The sequence below is a fragment of the Rana temporaria genome, chromosome 12 (assembly GCF_905171775.1).
Source record: "Rana temporaria chromosome 12, aRanTem1.1, whole genome shotgun sequence".
NCBI classification, from domain to species: domain Eukaryota; kingdom Metazoa; phylum Chordata; class Amphibia; order Anura; family Ranidae; genus Rana; species Rana temporaria.
Genome location: NC_053500.1, coordinates 75,007,768 through 75,029,945, shown reverse-complemented (window position 1 = coordinate 75,029,945; position 22,178 = coordinate 75,007,768). Strand labels below are relative to the sequence as shown.

General features: G+C 45.0%; 1 protein-coding gene across 3 annotated transcripts in view; it reads left to right on the top strand.

Annotated features, from left to right (window-relative positions):
- Window positions 1–2,510: 2,510 nt before the first annotated feature.
- The window catches only part of STAT3 (signal transducer and activator of transcription 3), a 157,643-nt gene continuing 137,975 nt past the window's right edge, over window positions 2,511–22,178 (top strand). For all 3 annotated transcript variants that reach the window (XM_040330489.1, XM_040330488.1, XM_040330487.1), the window contains exon 1: window positions 2,511–2,612. The gene's annotated coding sequence lies outside the window, so the exon portion shown is untranslated. The remainder of the gene's footprint in view (window positions 2,613–22,178) is intronic.

Genomic DNA, 22,178 nt, shown 5'->3' with positions numbered 1-22,178 from the left:
AGTTTTTATTGCGGCCTGTGCCTACCCATTAGGTAGAGATGGATTAGAACAGCTGTCAGGTTTTTATTGCGGCCTGTGCCCCCCATTAGGTAGAGATGGATTAGAACAGCTGTCAGGTTTTTATTGCGGCCTGTGCCCCCCATTAGGTAGAGATGGATTAGAACAGCTGTGGAGTTTTTATTGCGGCCTGTGCCCCCCATTAGGTAGAGATGGATTAGAACAGCTGTCAGGTTTTTATTGTGGCCTGTGCCCCCCATTAGGTAGAGATGGATTAGAACAGCTGTGGAGTTTTTATTGCGGCCTGTGCCCCCCATTAGGTAGAGATGGATTAGAACAGCTGTCAGGTTTTTATTGCGGCCTGTGCCCCCCATTAGGTAGAGATGGATTAGAACAGCTGTCAGGTTTTTATTGCGGCCTGTGCCCCCCATTAGGTAGAGATGGATTAGAACAGCTGTCAGGTTTTTATTGCGGCCTGTGCCCCCCATTAGGTAGAGATGGATTAGAACAGCTGTGGAGTTTTTATTGCGGCCTGTGCCCCCCATTAGGTAGAGATGGATTAGAACAGCTGTCAGGTTTTTATTGCGGCCTGTGCCCCCCATTAGGTAGAGATGGATTAGAACAGCTGTCGCGTTTTTATTGCGGCCTGTGCCCCCCATTAGGTAGAGATGGATTAGAACAGCTGTGGAGTTTTTATTGCGGCCTGTGCCTACCCATTAGGTAGAGATGGATTAGAACAGCTGTCAGGTTTTTATTGCGGCCTGTGCCCCCCATTAGGTAGAGATGGATTAGAACAGCTGTCAGGTTTTTATTGCGGCCTGTGCCCCCCATTAGGTAGAGATGGATTAGAACAGCTGTGGAGTTTTTATTGCGGCCTGTGCCCCCCATTAGGTAGAGATGGATTAGAACAGCTGTCAGGTTTTTATTGTGGCCTGTGCCCCCCATTAGGTAGAGATGGATTAGAACAGCTGTGGAGTTTTTATTGCGGCCTGTGCCCCCCATTAGGTAGAGATGGGTTAGAACAGCTGTGGCGTTTTTATTGCGGCCTGTGCCCCCCATTAGGTAGAGATGGATTAGAACAGCTGTCAGGTTTTTATTGCGACCTGTGCCCCCCATTAGGTAGAGATGGATTAGAACAGCTGTCAGGTTTTTATTGCGGCCTGTGCCCCCCATTAGGTAGAGATGGATTAGAACAGCTGTGGAGTTTTTATTGCGGCCTGTGCCCCCCATTAGGTAGAGATGGATTAGAACAGCTGTGGAGTTTTTATTGCGGCCTGTGCCCCCCATTAGGTAGAGATGGATTAGAACAGCTGTCAGGTTTTTATTGCGGCCTGTGCCCCCCATTAGGTAGAGATGGATTAGAACAGCTGTGGCGTTTTTATTGCGGCCTGTGCCCCCCATTAGGTAGAGATGGATTAGAACAGCTGTGGAGTTTTTATTGCGGCCTGTGCCCCCCATTAGGTAGAGATGGATTAGAACAGCTGTGGAGTTTTTATTGCGGCCTGTGCCCCCCATTAGGTAGAGATGGATTAGAACAGCTGTCAGGTTTTTATTGCGGCCTGTGCCCCCCATTAGGTAGAGATGGATTAGAACAGCTGTGGCGTTTTTATTGCGGCCTGTGCCCCCCATTAGGTAGATTCGCCTTCTTCTGGTTACCATTATCAGTGAAGGAAAAGTGCAAATCTTGGGTTGATGTCAGCACAGGAATAGAGGGGAAAGCTTCTAATGGGGACACTAATTGTGGGGACACCCCGGGTTCCCTCACTTTGGAGGAATTTCCTCTCACTGGGACAGGAAGTGAAGGGAAATCTCCTCAATGGGACACAAATAAAAACGTGACGGGGTTATAAGACTCCTTTACTTTATCCAACAACAAATAAAATGTTTTGCCTTTAGTAAGGACAACTCTCCCATCCTTCTCTGTATAACTGTTGTAGGTTGTTCGAGTCAGGCGACTAGCATTCCTCCAAGAAGAAGGCAGCAATAGCAGCCCTCGTGTTTCTGTGTCCTCTAATCCGTACAAAACAAACAAACTAGGAAGCCATCGTGTTCTCCTTTCTGGCGTCATTGCCGTTTACACTGACGTGACAACACCTAACGTCACGCTGCCAGGAATCCTCCTGACTTCCAGCAGGCTGTTCCATCGAGTAGCGCCTCCCCCTCCGCCCCTGGTGTGCTTCTACAGTCAAGTGGGGGGAGGGTAACTCGCTGGGCGGAACAGCCCAAACCGCAAAGGAACGTCCCTGAGACCAACAAGTGGGCGGCGCCCCGAACTATCTCATGAATACAAAACTAGCTCTTGGGCCTCAATAGCGTAATAGAGCACGCCCCACTCATGAATAATACACAACGAAATCAGGTCCAAGAAGCGATGTGATTGGTTTAGGCGTGACGAGTTGGAGTGGGACAGGCGGATAGGGTGACGCCCCCTAAGGACAGTACAGAGTTGGACGTTTCTTGTCAGGAGTGGGTGGGGCAGGACAGACAGAGATTGGCAACTTGTGGGCGGGGAGTGGAGTGAGGTGGGTCGAGCGGTTTCCGGCGTTGCTGCCATAGACTGTAGAAGCTGCGTCAGAGTGAGGAGCGGAGAGAGAAGTTCTCAGAGGAGGAGAACGGTGAGACTTCTTCTTCTAATGGGTCCCCGAGGAGGGAGGGTGGGAGAGAGGTAGGCCTCCGCTAACACGTGCTTTTTTATGGGGCAGACATGTGGGCACCCCCCCCCCCCCCCAAATCCAGCTGTTGGGGAACTAAAAGTGGCAGTGAGGGCCGGTGTCCGGTCCCAGTGTCTGCAATGGGAAGTGTGGAAATCCATTGGGGGAGCGGGGCGAGGACTTAGAACGGAGAGTCTGGATTGTTCAGGCCAGTTTGGGGAACTATGGCCCAGTGAGGACTACAACTCCCAGCATGCCTTCTGAGGACACTCATGATGGGCTATGTAGTAACCTGAAGGGGGTCATTATTCTTGGATGATTTCAGGTGTCTGTGACTCAGTGATTGGCTATGAGAAGATGACTACAATGGTGCAGTGTGATGTGTGCTGACACAATGTTTATATCTCATGTGTCTGATGAATAGAGGAAGGCTGACTATTGGATCATTAATAAACCTAAAACATACATTCATTACCAATTCTTAGATGTGATGGCCGCATTTATTCTTCTTTTAGGCTTTATTTTCTTTATTTTTCACTTGGCGATCTGTCCGAAAGTCTGTTGTTTTTCAAAAGAACAAGCTGTCTTCCAGATGTATCAGTTACAGAGATGAGACAAACTATTTACCATTGACAGAGGTGCTTACAATGATCAGCTTTTATTAATGTGAAACTTTTATCCTAAAAGGGGGAGAAAACAAATGCTGTAATTGCTTATGTGTGAGCTGAAGTTTGGCTTCAATTTGTTAGTGTATTTAAAGCTACTAGTTGGTCTAACACTCCCCTCCCCCAGGCTGACAATGCTGCTGTCCAGATGTGCTCCTTCATCCAGAGTGGGGACACACTATTAAAGGAGATGTGTCTGATACTGGCCAGATCAGGTGAAAACAGAGGGCAAATAATAAAGAAATGCAGCCACCTCATCTAATGATTAGGGAGCTGCAATATTTGGGTTTAATGTCGCTTTAAATTGGCAACATGGAATGAGCTAAAATTGCTGGGCATTGACTATGGGGAATATTATTAAAACTGGAACAGCTATATGGCAACCAATCAGCCTTTGGCTTTAGTTTGTTCAGATGTCTGTTGAAAATGAAAGATAGAAGCTGATTGGTTGCCACGCACAGCTGCTCCAATTTTGATGAATTCACCTCAAAGTGTAGCCCAGGTCTTGTATGTTTTCTAGGCAGCTTCAGCACTCCAGCATTTGTGGAACTACAAGTCCCATTGAGCATTGCAAGATTCCTTACAGCCACAGGCATGGCTTCCAGAGGTGAAGGCATGATGGGATTGGTAGTTCCACCACTGCTAGATGGCGATGGTTGCCTACCCCTGTTCTGATTAATGTGGGCACAGTTACCCAGTGACTAAAATCCTATATATGAGGTTATTATGTGACTATAATTTCAAAAGGGGGTTTCAATCTTTTTAAATATTGCAGCATTCCTTTGAAGTGTCTGTTACACACACACACACACACACACACACACACACACACACACACACACACTGTGTGTGTGTGTGTATATATTACGGTTTCTTTTAAAGTATGAACAACGGCACAGTGCTTGTGCTGTGTCATTTTGCCCCCCTGTATCATTATAAAATGATTGGTTCTACACCCCCCTTCTGTAAACTGACCACGGTTTATTGTGGCTACTGAGTCCTGACACCGTGGTCAGTTTACGTGCTTCATCATCCGCAGCTCTCCTCTCCCCCCTCCCTGCCTGTCAGCTCGTGTCAGAAATAACTGTAATTTTCAGGCAATCCTCTGTCTTCCGTAATGCTATGTGCCCTGTGTATGTGCTTTATTCAAAAAACGAACGTTCTATACTATCACCTGACTGCTCTCTTCCCCTCCTTCGACTGATGTCAGCGAGGTATTCTCAGCTCCTCCTGCTGTCAGATCGGGAGAGGGAACGGAAGATGGTCACATGAGTGGGGCTAGGTAATGAGGTATAGAATGGCATTTTTAAAAAATGCACATAGCATTATGGAAGACGGGGGGGGGGGGGGGGGTTTGCCTGAAAATTTACCAAGTGGGTTTACAATTGCTTAAAGCGGTAGTTCACCCTCTCGTACTTGATGTTACCATCGAGACAGGCATTGTAGCGCGAGCTACAGTATGCCTGTCCCGATTTTTTTTAACCCCGTACTCACCTTGTAGTCGTCCATCGTAGATTCCGGCTCCCGCGGGGAATGGGCGTGCCTATGGAGAGGGAGGATGATTGACGGCCGGCCCTGGCACGTCACTCTCCCCGAAGACAGCCGGAGTAGGTCTCGGCTCTTCACGGCGCGTGCGCACAGGCTATGCGCACGCGTCGTGAAGACCAAGCCTATTTCAGCTATTTCCGGAGAAGCGTGACGCGCCAGAGCCGGCCGTCAATCATCCTCCGTCTCCAGAGGCACGCCCATTCCCCGGTATCTTCGATGGACGACTACAAGGTGAGTATGGGGGGAAAAAATTCGGGACAGGCATACTGTAGCTCGCGCTACAATGCCTGATTTAAAGGTAAAAGAAAAAAAAATTTTTTTTTTCCCGTCGATAGGGTGAACCCCCGCTTTAAAGAGGATGTCCGCTGGAAAAAAAAATATTAAAAGCCAGCAGCTGCAAATACTGCAGCTGCTGACTTTTAATATTAGGACACTTACCTGTCCTGGAGTCCAGCGCCGTCCACAGCAGAGGACTGCTCCCCCCGCCATCGTCCGGCTTCACTGCCCGGTTCCGTACGGCGCATGCGCGAGTTGCGCTGCGCCTGCTGATTGGCTCCCGCTGTGTACTGGGAGCCAAGTGTTCCCAGCACACAACGGGGGGGGGGGGGGGGGGGGTTAGGTGACGTAATGCCCGCAGTTTGCCTGAGACTGTGTGGCCGGAAGTGGGTGCAAATACCTGTCTTTAGACCCCTCCCCCCTGAAAGGTGTCAAATGTGACACCGGAGGGGGGGAGGGTTCCGATCAGCGGGAGTTCTACTTTAGGGTGGAGCTGCGCTTTAAAGAGGAAGTAAACCCTGATGGGTTTTACTTCCTCTGTCGCTACCCTGAAAAGAGAAAGCATAATAGGCATTGCATACTAGCCCATTATGGACCAGTTTGCGCGGACATGTCCGACCGTGTGTACGGCCTAGCGGACCGGTTTCCAGCGGACAAAAGTTTCTTAGCATGCTAAGAAACTTATCCGCTGGAAAGCTGTCCGTCGGACATGTCCGATGGGTAGTACGACTCATCGGACATGTCCACTGGTTATGACGTATAACCAGCGGCCCGAAATCCCGCGCATGCGTCAAATTGATTTGACGCATGCGTGGAAGCATTGAACTTCCGTGTTTGAGAACGTCGGTGTCTTCTACGTCACCTCGTTCTCTGTCCGCAGGGATTTTGGTCTGATGGTGTGTACACACATCCGACCAAAACCTCCCAGCAGACATGTCCGATGAAAACGGTCCGCGGACCATTTTCATTGGACATATCTGGTCGTGTGTACAGGGCCTTTTTCTGGGTGAAAGTGACAGGAGGGTTTACAACCACTTTCAGTTATAATCTGGTGTTCCTGTTTTGAAAGGCCTTGTTTGGGCCCTTCCTTTTTATGGGGTGACAACTGTCTCTCGGTTGTACTTCTGTGTTGGCACATGCCCCCCTAGTGAGGTAGAGGAGCAGCTATGCTGGCATGTATGCACAGGTTGACTGTTGTCACGCTGGTCTAAAATAACAATGTACAAGCAGTTCTGGAGTGACAAAGTGTTTGCAAAGGGCAGGGGGAGATCAGTTGGACTAAGATGGGGGGGGGGGGGAGAAAGGGAGAACAATATTTTATGTAAATAAAGTAATTGTTTATCATATTCAGGGCTGTAGAAACCTACAGTTATGATTTCAATCTATATGAAGCATTGCATGCAATGTATTTCCATCTTTATGATGATGTTCATGTTGCTGTGATTGTAACACATGTATGTTGTAATGCTAGAGATGGTAAAGGGACCGGATTACATAGACATGTATCCTAAAAGCAGGACAACATATCACTGTAATGCATGCTAGGCTCCTTTTAATGTCGCATATGGAATAATGGCTTCATCTATTGATCTTCTTGTCAGCTGGGAGTTGGTGATGATAATGGGTATGAGATCTAATTTCTTTAATGCATCTTTGCGTAGTAGCATAGGGTTGTGTTCTTCATACAGAGGGAAAAAGGGGCGGTTTAAAAAGACCTTGGATCTGATGCTGAGCCTTGTGATAAAACATTAACAGAACTGTTATGTAAACAAATGTTGTGCAGTGTTTTTCTTTTGATACATAGATATGCGTTTATTGTTTGCTTTATCACTTGACTAAACAAACAAGCATTGTTTACCTAATCTTTTCATGTAGTGATAGTAAATGATTCAAGTAGGCTGTTCAAAGATGATCATCACATCTTGAAGAAATTCTCTGAGGGCTGGAGGCCACTTTTGCTTTTGTATAAAGCAGTAATATGTGTCATTGTAGTAGTTGTAAGGCTTTTTATCAATTAACCAATTATGTGTCTTTGGTCTGTTAGTTGTATGGCCTCTGTAAAGACTGCCTTTTATGACTCGAGATCTCTACAAATATTCATCTCCTTGATTTGATACGGTCAGCAATGGCCATGTGCGGTGATAGAGCCATTCATAATATAACCGCATCTGATACAGTGTCTGACAAACTCCTGGAGCCAAAAGCAAATAAAATTACAACATTTATGTAGAAAAGTTTCCCTTTTTTTTTTTTTCAGTTGAGTGGCATGTTCCAAAGCTTCTAATTCCTACATTTAATGTATTTTCTTGATTGTCTCATCTACTCCTCGTTTGCCAGATGAGATCAGGCCTTTTGTGCTTGCTAAGTGTACTGACCTGGTTCACAATGGTGCAATTTCAGTTGCAACTTGAGTCTCGCAGAATTGCATGACAAGTGAAATCGCATTGTTTTCAATGGTGTTCAGTCAGATCAGTGTGACTTGGCATGGAACGATTTTGGGAAAGGTACCTGTACTACATTTGGTGCAATTCCAGTGCATTTTTTTTTTTTGCCTCGTACAATATACAAACCTTATCAAAGTTGCATCCAAGTAGCACTATATAATGTAACTGAAAGTCAGGTCAAAATCGTATTCCAGGAGTCTGAACCTATCCTGGCATATTCTTCTGAGTTACACAAACCGTTTTTTTTTATATAATATAATTTTTGTTTTGGTGTGCTGTTTATAAACATCCAGACGTTTTAAAGCGGAGTTCCACCCAAAAAATAAATTTCCGATGTCTGGATGCCCCCCACCACTCCCTCCGGTGTCGCATTTGACACCTTTCAGGGGGAGGGGGAAGCAGATGCCTGTCATATCCAGGTATCTGCTCCCACTCCCGGGGAAAAAACGCCACACATTGTGCAGCGATCTACGCAATGTCCGGCAAATCTGCTTTAACCTTTAGAAAACGCACAGTAGCTCATGATAGAAAGGCATAAATAGATTGCATCATGTGGAAAACAAAGCATTAAAAATGCATGTGTTTTTAAACAGAAGCACGAATAGGCAGCCTGCCATTCTTCATGTGTGGGAGTGGGTGGCTCAGTCTGTTAATGTGTAGGCTGTTGTGGCCAGACATTCCTGAAAAATTCGGAACCAATATTCTAAATCGTACATGGTTTTTTAAACACAATAATAATAATAATAATAATATTGTTATACAGGATTTGTATAGCGCCGACAGTTTAGGCAGTGCTTTACAACAGGGTGGATTTAAATCGCTATTAAAAAGGCTTGCTTTAAAATCAACTTGATTTAAATCATAATGTTGAACCACTAGGCTGCCGTCAAGTGACGGCTGGACGATAAGCCTCTCATTCTGGGAGGACGACATTCGATGTCCTCGCCTTCCCGAGCCACTAGGGCTCGCGCACCCGCCGCATCACTGGGAACCCGATGCGCGTGCCCGGCGGCACCCGCGATTGCCCAGGAAATGAGCAGGACCATGGATCTCTGTGTGTAAACAGAGATCCATGTCCTGTCAGGGAGAGGAGACTGATGCTGTGTCACCTGTACATAGGGACACCGATCGGTCCCCTCCCCCTACAGTTAGAATCACTCCCTAGGGTACAAATTTAACCCCTTGATTGCACACAGTGTTAACCCCTTCCCTGCCAGTCACATTTACACAGTAATCTGCATATTTATAGCACTGATCGCTGTATAAATGTGAATGGTCCCAAAATAGTGTCAAACGTAGAAAAATACGTATCGGCCTAAACTGGAGGGAAAAAAATGATTTTTTTCTATATTTTTGTGGGATATTTATTATAGTAAAAAATATTCTTTTTTTTTTTTTTTTTTTTTTTTTTTTTTTTTTTTTTACAAAATTGTCGCTCTTTTGTTTATAGCGCAAAAAATAAAAACCGCAGAGGTGGTCAAATACCACCAAAAGAAAGCTCTTTTTGTGGGGAATAAAATGTCATTTGGGTACATTGTTGCATGACCGCGCAATTGTCATTCAAAGTGTGACAGCACTGAAAAAAATGGCATGGGCAGGAATAGGGTGAAAGTGCCCATTATTGAGGTGGTTAAAGAGCAATTATCATCTCTGTCATGCAGTGGCTCCTCCCGCTGTTGATTCACCGACAGTCCCATTCACTTTAATGGGACGGGCTGGTGATGCAACAGTGACACAACAAGGTGAGGGACACTGTCAGGTTGGTAAAACAGCCATATCAGAGCCAATGCAATCGTACAGTTTGTAGTGTACATAACTTTGCAAAACAAAGGAATATTTCTGAAATTTGAATGATTGTCATTAGGGCCGAAACAACTAATCGATTTATAAAATTAATCTATTACAATTTTCATAATCCATTAATCGGCCAGTAACATAATGGGGTTAAAAAAAATAACATTAGCCCTTTATAGTACAAAAAAGCAAATCGCTACTGAAAGTATTACTTTCACTGTCTCACGGTAAAAAAAATGAACCCCTTACAGTAGCGATTATTTGCTCTTTTTGTACCTCTTTTTTTAACCCCATTATGTTACTAAACATCTCAGGCCTGGGTTCACAGATTTTTGCACACACACACTACAGTTCAGTTACATGTTTTCCTATGGGACACATTCACATCCATGATTTTTTTTCAGCTGCTGCGTATTTGGAAAGGGCAAGGAGTTTTTAACGCAAAACGATGCTATTTTGTTTTTTTTTGGTTCGATATACTTCAATGGAGAAGCTGCAGAAAAGCATGGAATGTGTTTTTGCAGCAATTTGTGTTTTGTAATCTGCCCAAAAACAAATTGGCCCAAAAAGGCTATTATCCAATTAATCAAAACAATAATCGGCCAACTAATCGATTATGAAAATTATCGTTGGTTGCAGCCCTAATTGTCATATTTGTCATAATTGTCATATTGGGTCTAAAATATGTGGTTAAGGACCCCTTTAATTTCTCTGATTTGTATTTAGTATGGTTTTGAATACCTCGTGGAAAACGGCTTGTGTCCTCAGAACTGCTGCAATGGTAGTTCATGATATCATTGGTGGTCCCAAATATCCCAGAGTGCTTTTCTTAGTTTTCAGTACAGGGTGCTAAGGAGGAAAACTTTATGGTTCAGGTAGTTTGTTAGCTCATGAAAAATATCTGTATAAAGGCATAGATGAAAATGTTATTGCGTAAGTTGTTTTGTTTGACACCTTTACTTGCTATTTGTGCAGTTTAGCCTGAAGGAAAATGCATACAGTGACATCTTTGTGTGCGGCTCTTCAAGAATTTGCCTACTTTTATGTGGCTGTCTGAATCAGTGTTATGACTTGCTTAAATCTGCTTTTGTTTTATGTGTGTTCTATTGTGCAAGATTGTTCATTAACAAAATGTGTTGCAGCTAAAATGTATATTATTGTCTCGAATTTTTATTATTTAGTGTTTCTTACACTGATTGCATTCAGATCATGAATTAAAATAAATGTTGATACTTGTGTCTAATGGCCCATACACACAATCCGAAAAGGTATGGGGGGAAAAATACTGCTTTCAAATCGATCGTATGATCTGATTGTTAGTACACAGCTTTCGATAGCATCATCCAATCAGACAAGCACAAACATTTTTATCATGATGCCAGATTGTAAGATTTTCGTTTAACCACTTCCATACCGGGCCTTTTCTGGCACTTCTCTCCATGTAAAAATTTTTTTTTTTTGCTAGAAAATTACTCAGAACCCCCAAACATTATATATTTAATTTTTTTAGCAGACACCGTAGGGAATAAAATGGCAGTTGTTGCAACTTTTTTCAAACGCTTTTTATTGGGGGGGGAAAATAACGGTTTCATAAATTAAGACATAACAAAACCGTAAAGTTAGCCCAATTATTTTGTATAATGTGAAAGATGTTACGCAGCGTAAATAGATACCTAAGATGTCACGCTTTAAAATTGCGCACACTCATTGAATGGCGCCATACTTCAGTACTTAATCTCCATAGGCGACTTTTTTTTGTTTTTACAGGTTACCAGTTTAGAGTTACAGAGGAGGTCTAGTGCTAGAATTGTTGCACACGCTCTAACGCTTCTGAGCGCAAGCTACAGGGGTGTTTTTCACATTTTATTTTTTTACACCACTTTTATTCCTATTGCAAGGAATGTAAACATTCCTTGTAATGGGAATGTTTAGTTACAGGTCCTCTTTATGGAGAGATGCAGGGTCAATAGGACCCCCACATCCCTCCTCTAGGCTGGAAAGCATGAGATCGGGGGGAAAAAAATCACGATCTCATGCTGACATCCGCGGCTTTGTTCATGTCATAATGAAGCGCCTGGGCCTCCAACGGTCATAGAGATGACTGGAAATCTCTATCGTCGTGATCCGCCACCGGACGGCTCTTTCTCCGGGCCCCCGATGGCACAAATCAAGGAAGTCGTATGACGGCTAGCGTGCGGGAAGTGGGTTTTAATCATTACAGGTGTCGTCCGAAAATACAAATACACAACACATTACATCAGAATTTTTAAACATTTAACCCCTTGATCGCCCTCTAGTGTTAACCCCTTCCCTGCCAGTCACATTTATACAGTAATCGATGCATATCTATAGCACTGCTTGCTGTATAAATGTGGTCCCAAAAATGTGTCAAAAGTGTCCGTGTCCGCCGTAATTTCGCAGTCCTGACAAAAATCGCAGATCGCCGCCATTACTAGTAAAAAAAAATATTAAATAAAAAAAATCCTTATTATATCCCCTATTTTGTAGGCGCTATAACGTTTGCGCAAACCAATCACTATACGCTTATTGCGGTATTTTTGGTTAAAAATAAATAATGTAGAATACGTATCGGCCTATTGGATATTTATTATAGCAAAAAGTGTGTGTGTGTGTGTGTGTGTTTTTCTGACCGCAGAGATGATCAAATACCACCAAAAGAAAGCTCTTTGTGGGGGGGAAAAAAAGGGGAGCCACGTCGCACGACCGCGCAATTGTCATTCAAAGCGTGACAGTGCTGAAATTTCGCCTGGGCAGGAAGGGGGTATATGTGTCCAGTAAGCAAGTGGTTAAAGCGACACTAAAGTTAATATATATATATATATATATATATATATATATATATATATATATATATATATATATATATATATATATATATATATATATATATATATATATATATATATATATATTTTTTTTTTTAAATGACAAAAATGTTATACTTGCCTCCACTGTGCAGCTCGTTTTGCACACAGTGGCTCCGATCCACATCTTCTGGGTCCCTCGGCGGCTGTCATGGCTCTCCCTCCGCAAGAGCTTTCCACCTTCATGCGAGCGAGCTCGCATGGTGGAAAACTCTTGGGGTGCACGCCCGTGATACAGTGGCGGCAGTAGCCACCGACTGTATCACTCGGCTCCGCTTTCGGCGCACTGCGTCATTGGATGTGATTTACAGCAGCGCCAGCCAATGGCTGCGCTGCTTTTAATCCATCCAGTGTAGCCAAACAACGGCTAGGCTGAAAACTGAAGAGGATGATGGGGACGAGCGTGGCGATCCTGTAGGGTGTTTTTTCACCTTAAAGCGGAGTTCCACCTAAAAATGGAACTTCTGCTTAATCCACTCCTTGCCCCCTTACATTCCACATTTGGCATGTAATTTTTTTTGGGGGGGGGGGGAGTGGGGGCTTCAGGAGGAGTGGGACTTCCTGAGGTTGTGGCCCCCTTTCCGGTCCTTTAACCACTTCCATACAGGGCTCTGGATCTTCAGGGCGCTTATCTTCATGTACCAATCTGCCAGAGCCACCGAAGGTTCCTCAGATTCTCATGGAAAATGGGCCAAGTCATTGGCAGTTCAACACCCTTCCTTTTTGGTCTCTCTGCAGCACCCAGAATTTTTACAAAGATCGTGGCCGATGGCGTGGCTTTTTTTCGGATGCAAAGTGTCAATCGTCCCATATCTAGACAATTTTTTGATCTTTGCTTGAGACAGAGTCCCTTTTTCGGGATCTGCAGTTGGTTTTGCGGACTTTTCAGAAGTTGGGGTGGAAAGTCAACCAGCAGAATTCCTGTCTGGTTCTCTCCCAAAGCATACTCCTTTCTGGGTTATCTGATAGACTCTGTTACCCAAAAGATTTTTCTTCCTGAGGAAATTTTTTCGAAACTTCTCTCCGTACAGGCCTTCAAGTTTCTCCCACAGTCCTCCCTTCGGCGTATCATGCAGTTTATTGGGGTTAATAACTGCAGCCATCCCAGTGGTGCTGTGGGCCCAGTTACACTCCAGACCCCTTCAGACGTTCCTTTTACACCATTGGGCTCGCAGGAAGAATTCTCTAGATCAGGGGTCTCCAAACTTTTTACTTCGAGGGCCACATTGTATATTTTACAGATATTCGCGGGCCGAAAAAAAAAAAGAAGCTATTTATAAATGGAATTCAGCATAATTTAATAAAAGGTTGCCATTAGCGGGGCTGGATGGTGCACTTGTATCCTCCATCCACACCTAAATGCCAGAGCCTCGTGCACCAGGGCCAAACATTAAAGCTGGAGTTCACCCATAAATTCTTTTTTACCCGTAGGTTGATGCTCATTTTGTCTAGGGGAATCGGCTAGTTGTTTTAAAATCCGAGCAGTACTTACCGTTGTAGAGAGCAATCTTCTCCGCCGCTTCTGGGTTTGGGTCTTCGGGAGTGGGCGTTCCTTCTTGATTGACAGTCTTCCGACGGTCGCATCCATCGCGTCACGAGTAGCCGAAGAAGCCGAACGTCGGTGCAGCTCTATATGGCGCCTGCGCACCGACGTTCGGCTACTTTCGAAAAATCGGGATGCAATAGATGTGACCGTCGGAAGCCTGTCAATCAAAATAGGAACGCCCAGTCCCGCAGCCCATACCCGAAAGCGGCGGAGAAGATCGCTCTCTACAACGGTAAGTACAGCTTCGATTTTAAAACAACTAGCCGATTCCCCTAGACAAAATGAGCAGGAATCTAAGGGTAAAAAATGTTATTTCCAGGTGAACCTCCACTTTAAGTGTGCATGAGGCCTTACATCTGCATCCCCATCGGAGCCCCCCACGACATCTGCATCCCCATCGGAGCCCCCCACGACATCTGCATCCCCATCGGAGCCCCCCACGACATCTGCATCCCCATCGGAGCTCCCCACGACATCTGCATCCCCATCGGAGCCCCCACACACAGTTTTGTCCCCCCTCTATACTACACCCAGTACAGTATTTTCCCCATGACTGTCTGTCTGCAATTTTCCCATAGGTCAGTGTGTTCTGTGCAGCTTCTGAAGAGCTGGTATTAGAGCAGACACGCTGTACTTCCCAGCTCCCACCCCTTTTACACAGACAAGCTGTTACAGCGAAAATGAAACTAACCTCGGTGGAGGAGCTGGGAAGTGCAGCAGGTCTGCACTTTAATAACATAGGCTTTGTTGGCACACTCCCTCAATGCTTGTCAGAAGGCAAAGCAAGCCGTCCCTGCAGTGAGTCCAATGACTGAAGCTGCGGGCCGGGCAAAACGTCCTAGCGGGCCGGATGTGGCCCGCGAGCCGTACTTTAGAGACCCCTGCTCTAGATCAGCTGGTGCAGCTGCCAAGAGAGGATTTCCTCAATATCTCCTGGTGAGAGCAGCGGGAACACCTGCAGGGAGGAAAGAACTGGGCACAACATGCTCCAGTAAAAGTTACCACAGACACCAGTCTGGGGGGCTGGGGTGCACACTCTGAGGAAATATATACAGTAATGGTGCATGCTGACACATAAAACACTAATCCACAAAAAGTCCTTTGCGCTATGATAGCTCTGTGTGAGATGACTTTAGGTCTGGGCAGCCTTGCAGGGGGAGCCGAAGCTGGACTCCAATGTATGTAACAAGAGAAAAACAAAGAGCAGGCGCCCCTTAGATAAAACTGTACACTTTAATATTAAAATAGTATTAAAGCACTCACATATTAGTTACGGTATGTAGGCATATGTAGAAGTCCAAATGACAGTCAGTCCTCAGCTCGTATGGATGGTTCCTGCAGCTGTAGATGCTTGCTGTGCTTCGCCGCATGTGGGGGTGCCGGTTCACTATCCAAGCGATCGTTTCCGGGTGTCACTGCGGCTACCAGACAGAGGGCTGGAACTCAAGCGACAGGTCTATGCTGGGACGCAGAGTGACGTCAGGACCAGGATGCATCCAATACTAATTTAATATTAAAGTGTACAGTTTTATCTAAGTGGCGCCTGCTTTTGTTTTTCTCTTGTTGCACACTCTCAGAGCTGGGAGGCCCACGGAGCCAGGAGAGGGTCTGTTTAACCACTTTAGCCCCGGGCCTGTTTTTCAGAGTCGGTTACTTAAAACCCCCAAACATTATATTTATGTTTTTTTCTAACACCCTAGAGAATAAAATGGCAGTCATTGCAATACTTTTTGTCACACCGTATTTGCGCAGCAGTCTTACAAGCGCACTTCTTTTTTTGGAAAAAATTCACTTTTTTAAATTAAAAAATAAGACAACAATAAATTTGGCCCAATTTTTTTATATATTGTGAAAGATAATGTTACGCCGAGTAAAATGATACCCAACATGTCACGCTTAAAAATTGCGCCCGCTCGTGGCATGGCGTCAAACTTTTACCCTTAATCTTGATAGGCGACGTTTAAAAAAATTCTACAGGTTGCATTTTTTGAGTTACAGAGTAGGCCTAAGGCCCAAGGCTAAAATTATTGCTCTCGCTCTAACGATTGCGGCAATACCTCACTTGTGTGGTTTGAATACTGTTTTCATATGCGGGCGCTACTCGCGTATACGTTCGCTTCTACGCGCAAGCTCGTCGGGGCGCTTTAAATTTTTTTTTTTGGGGTTTTCGCATTTATTTTACAATTTTTAACACTGAAAAAAAAAAATGATCACTTTTATTCCTATTACAAGGAATGTAAACATCCCTTGTAATAGAAAAAAGCATGACAGGTCCTCTTAAATATGAGATCTGGGGTCAAAAAGACCTCAGATCTCATATTTAGGCTTAAATGCAAAAAAAAAGAAAAAATTTGGAAATGTCATTTTTTCAAATGACAAAAAAAAAAAATGTTTCTTTTAAGAGGCTGGGCGGGACTGACGTTTTGACGTCACTTCCGCCCAGCAGAGCTATGGGGACGGGCGAAGGAGATTTTTCCTTCAGTCTCGTCCCCACTCAGCTAGCGAACGGTCGCGATCCCCTCCGCCGCTACCGACGGCTACGGTAAGCGGCGGGAGGGGGGGGCCCCCTCTCCCGCCACCGATAACGGCGATCTCGCTGCGAATCCGCCGCGGAGACCGCCATTATCGTTTACACGGCCGCCCACAGAAGAGATGAAAATCTCGATTGTGGCAGCAGCTGCTGCCGTTACCGAGATATTCATCTTTAAAGTGAGGACGTATAACGACGGTGAGCGGTCGGCAAGTAGTTAAGAGACATTAATTTTCTCAGACCATGCCACAACGTTGGCGTACCTGAACAAGCAAGGGGGTACTTGTTCGGAGTCACTTCTAACGCTAACACAACAGATTCTGTCCTGAGCAGAGATCAATGTCACTTCAATCAGGGAGGTCCACATCAGGGGATCAGAGAATACACTGGCGGACTATCTGAGCAGAGTGAGCATCAGTTCTAGCTGTTGGAAGCTACATCAAAGCACATTCCGGGAAATTGTGCCAAGATGGGGTCTTCCCACAGTGGATCTTTTTGCCTCCAGTCTCTCTGGAGGGAGAGACTGAGTCCTTGGGGACGGATGCTCTCTCCTTCCCGTGGGATTTCACAGGAGGAGTTGGTTTTCCTCTCTGAAGACCCTCTCTGGATCTTCCCTGGCCCCTTCCAGATCCCTTCCAGATAGGAAGGATCTACTCCATCAGGGACCAGTGTTGCATCCAAACCCTCAGACCTTCCATTTGACGGCCTGGAGGCTGAGCGGCGCATCTTACAGTTGAGGGGGTGTTCAGAGAAGGTTATTCAAACTATCCTGAGCAGTCGTAAGTTGGTCACAAGAAGAATCTATGGGAAAGTTTGGAAAACTTTTATTTCCTGGCAAAGGAAATACGGTTTAGATTCTTTTTCCACTCCCTGTATATTGGACTTTTTGCACAGGTAGAGAAAGGACTCGCTTAGGGTTCAAGTTACGACCCTGTCTTTGGTTTCAGATAAGAGACTAGTGGAAGATCCCTTAATCGGGAGGTTCCATTCACCCAGATCTAGACAGGCGCCCATGGTCATCAAACATATTCCTCCCTGGGATCTGTCGTTGGTGTTAAATGCTCTAGCAAGGGCTCCTTTTGAGCCTTTGCGTGAGGCTTCCCTGAAACTAATTTCCTTAAAGATTTCCTTCCTTTTGGCTATTGCGTCAGGAAGGATTTCTGATCTGCAGTCTATTTCCTGTAAAGACCCCTTCCTGAGGATTCTAGAGGACAGGGTAGTGATTAGGCCTGATCCTTTCTATTTGCCCAAAGTATCTTCAAACTTTCATAGGTCCCAGGAGGTTCTCCTGCCTAGTTTCTGTACCTCTCCCAAGAATGCGGAGGAGGAAAGATGGTCTTTTAGACGTAATTTCTAAAGCTACTGTCTGGTCTTTCTCTCATGCATTTGTAAAACATTATACAGTCCCTGACAAAAGTCTTGTCGCTTCTCTATTTTGTAGAAACTCCTGCTATTAACCTGACTTTTAATTAAATCAATTGGTGTTAGAAATAGCTCATATGAAAAGCTAAAGCCCTCCCAAATGATGTTTAATGCACTGAAATAAATTAGTTTCACTGAAAAAATATTTATCATTTAAAGGGGTGGTTCCCCCTAAAACACATTTCTAACAATACATTCGTAAGACCCGTTACACTGCGGGTAGGCTGGCTTTTTTTTTTTTTTTTTTTTTAGTACATACCTCGATCTCGGCGTTTCGTCCCTTGTCAGTGGGCGTTCCTAGTTGATTGACGTTCCTCGGACGGGCACATACGTGACGTCACAACTTTCCGAAAGAAGCCGAACGTCGCTGCGCAGGCGCCGTATAGAGCCGACTATACGGCGCCTGCGCAATGACGTTCGGCTTCTGTCGGAAAGTCGTGACGCGCAGTATGCGCCCGTCCGAGGAACGTCAATCAACTAGGAATGCCCACCGCCAAGGGACGAAACGCCGAGATCGAGGTATGTACTAAAAAAAAACCAAACAAAAGCCAGCCTACCCGCAGTGTAACGCGTCTTACGAATGTATTGTTAGAAATGTGTTTTAGGGGGAACCACCGCTTTAATCATTACAGGTCATATTTTGGCAAGGCAAAAGTTTTGCCTATACAGAAATTGAACAACTTTACTGAAAATCCCAAAATATGTCAGCAAATTAAGTAGTGGTGCTGTGAGATCCAAATGTAATATCTTGTATGACTTCCATGAGCTTGAAGGACAGCATCCATGCGGTTTGGCAAGGATTCATACACTTTATTGATGAAGTCATCAGGATGTCCCGCCCCAAGGGACGCAACATTCGGTGGGGAAGGACGTGACGTCACCCGCAGCTTTCCACTGTTTGTTGCATCTCGCTGTCTCGCCTGGCACTGGTCATAGTGCCCATGTTTGTGAGTTTTTTTACACTTTTATATTAATAAATCCTTTATCAGTATCTGCGGAGAGCACTATGGTTTGTCCTCCTTTTTTACATGATTGAACCCACTCAATATTGGTATCACCTGTGAATCCGATTGCCTGGTCCCTGCTGGAGCATTACCTAGATTACACCCTCATGGGAATGTATGTTTGACTCTATCTAATAGAGCAGTGATGGCGAACCTTTTTGAGCCCGAGTGCCCAAACCGCGACACAAGAGCAATTTATTTCTTGCAAAGTGCCAACACAGAATTAAACCTTCCAGCGGCTCTGTACAGAGGTTGGGACTTATCTAAATGAGCCCCAAGGGACTAGAAATGGACGATTCTGCCAGATTCGCTCAGACTGCAGGGATTAGGAATGCATTGTGCAACATACACTGACCATTACACTCACCTACCTGACCATTACACTCACCTACCTGACCATTACACTCACCTACCTGACCATAACACTCACTTACCTGACCATTACACTCACTTACCTGACCATTACACTCACCTACCTGACCATTACACTCACCTACCTGACCATAACACTCACTTACCTGACCATAACACTTACCTGACCATTACACTCACTTACCTGACCATTACACTCACTTACCTGACCATAACACTCACTTACCTGACCATAACACTCACTTACCTGACCATAACACTCACTTACCTGACCATTACACTCACTTACCTGACCATTACACTCACCTACCTGACCATTACACTCACCTACCTGACCATAACACTCACTTACCTGACCATAACACTTACCTGACCATTACACTCACTTACCTGACCATTACACTCACTTACCTGACCATAACACTCACTTACCTGACCATAACACTCACTTACCTGACCATAACACTCACTTACCTGACCATTACACTCACTTACCTGACCATAACACTTACCTGACCATTACACTCACTTACCTGACCATTACACTCACTTACCTGACCATTACACTCACTTACCTGACCATTACACTCACTTACCTGACCATAACACTTACCTGACCATTACACTCACTTACCTGACCATAACACTCACTTACCTGACCATAACACTCACTTACCTGACCATAACACTCACTTACCTGACCATTACACTCACTTACCTGACCATAACACTTACCTGACCATTACACTCACTTACCTGACCATTACACTCACTTACCTGACCATTACACTCACTTACCTGACCATAACACTCACTTACCTGACCATTACACTCACTTACCTGACCATAACACTCACTTACCTGACCATAACACTCACTTACCTGACCATTACACTCACTTACCTGACCATTACACTCACTTACCTGACCATTACACTCACTTACCTGACCATTACACTCACTTACCTGACCATTACACTCACTTACCCGACTATTACACTCACCTACCTGACACATGCAATGACACCAATAATGAGGCACAATGTTTTCCAATGACACCAATAATGAGGCACAATGTTCCCTAATGACACCAATAATGAGGCACAATGTTCCCTAATGACACCAATAATGAGGCACAATGACACCAATAATGAGGCAATGACACCAATAATGAGGCAATGACACCAATAATGAGGCACAATGTTCCCTAATGACACCAATAATGAGGCACAATGACACCAATAATGACAAAAAATGGGAGAGCACAATGTTTTCCAATGACACCAATAATGAGGCAATGACACCAATAATGAGGCACAATGACACCAATAATGAGGCACAATGACACCAATAATTAGGTACAATGTTCCCTAATGACACCAATAATGAGGCACAATGACACCAATAATGAGGCAATGACACCAATAATGAGGCAATGACACCAATAATGAGGCACAATGACACCAATGACGACAACAATGATGGGGCACAATGTTTCCTAATGAAACCAATAATGAGGCTGAATAACACCAATGATGACACATGTTTCCCAATGACAGTAATGAGGCTGTTCTTTTTGCACAATTGATTATTTGCTGAGCTAGCACCTGATATCTGAGAGTGGGGCAGGCTTAGGACTAACAAGATAACTGTACCGTACACTGCACATTAACTCCTGTCTCCCAGTGTCTGACCTTGCTCCAGCAGCTCATTATTCCCGCCGAAAGGCTCCTCTGATTCCAGCCGTGTGTGCTCCCAGTCACGTCACCGCTGATTTGTGCGGTGTGGATGAGACAGCTTCTTTGATTGGATCAGAGTGCGTGCGCACACACGCACGCACATCACTCCCGGGAGTTTCTTCTTTGTCACTCCCACTCAGACACGTCATCAATAGCCCTAGAGAACTGTGGGAGTTGTAGTTTGCGGTGCGGTGGGGACAAATGGATTTTAGTGTGTTCTTTTCAATTTTTCATGGCGTGTGGCGTGCCCACCGAAACAGCTTGCCGTGCCAGGAGCGGCACGCGTGCCACGCGTTCGCCATCACTGTAATAGAGGGTCTTTCCTGTGAGGTGAGCGGCCATTTCTGCTATTGGTGGAGGTGTCGCACTATATTCCACGCTCACCACCCGCATGTTTTTTACATACAGTCACGTTTTAAGATCACTTGAATTACCTTTTTATGGACTTGTTATCAGCGCTGCACTATCTCTTGTACATTTACCATAGGAATTTTTTTAATTGACTCCTAGTGTCCAGCAGCTTGTCATTTTATGTTTATTGCGCTGATTTGTTTTTTTCGTATAGAAGTCATCAGGAATAGCAAAGAAAACAGTCTTGCATGCCTCCCAGAGTTCATCAATATTCTTTGGTTTCGTCTTCCATGCTTCCTCTTTCATCCTACATCACATATGCTCAATGATGTTCATGTCTGGTGACTGGGCTGGCCAATCCTGGAGCATCTTGATCTTCTTCGCCTTACGGAACTTTGATGTGGAGATGGAAGTATGCGATGGAGCACCATCCTGATGCAAAATTTGGCCTTTTTTATGGTTGGGAATATAAGCGGCAGCTAAGATTTCTTGGTATTTTAGACTATTGATGTTGCCTTCCACCCTGCAGATCCCTTGCACACCCCCATACTAGATGTAACCCCAGACCATGATTTTGCCTCCACCAAACTTCACTGTTTTCTGGGTAAATCTTGGCTCCATGCGGGTTCCAGTAGGTCTCCTGCAATATTTGCGGCGACTGTGGTGTAATTCAACAGAAGATTAATCTGAAAAATCCACCTTCTGACACTTTTCCAGAGTCCATCGTTTTAGCAGGCTGTGGCCCTTGGCAAATGCCACACGGTTTTTTAATTGTCTTTTGTTTAGTGCTGGTTTATGGGCACTGATTTGACCATGGAGGCCATTTCGAGACAGAATCCGACAAACTGTTCTGGTGACACAGGGACTTCAGGTGACCAGGTCTCGTGGAGCTCTGCTGCAGTGGAAAATGGGCTGGCCTTGGATTTTCGAGCCAACAAACGGTCCTCTCGAGCA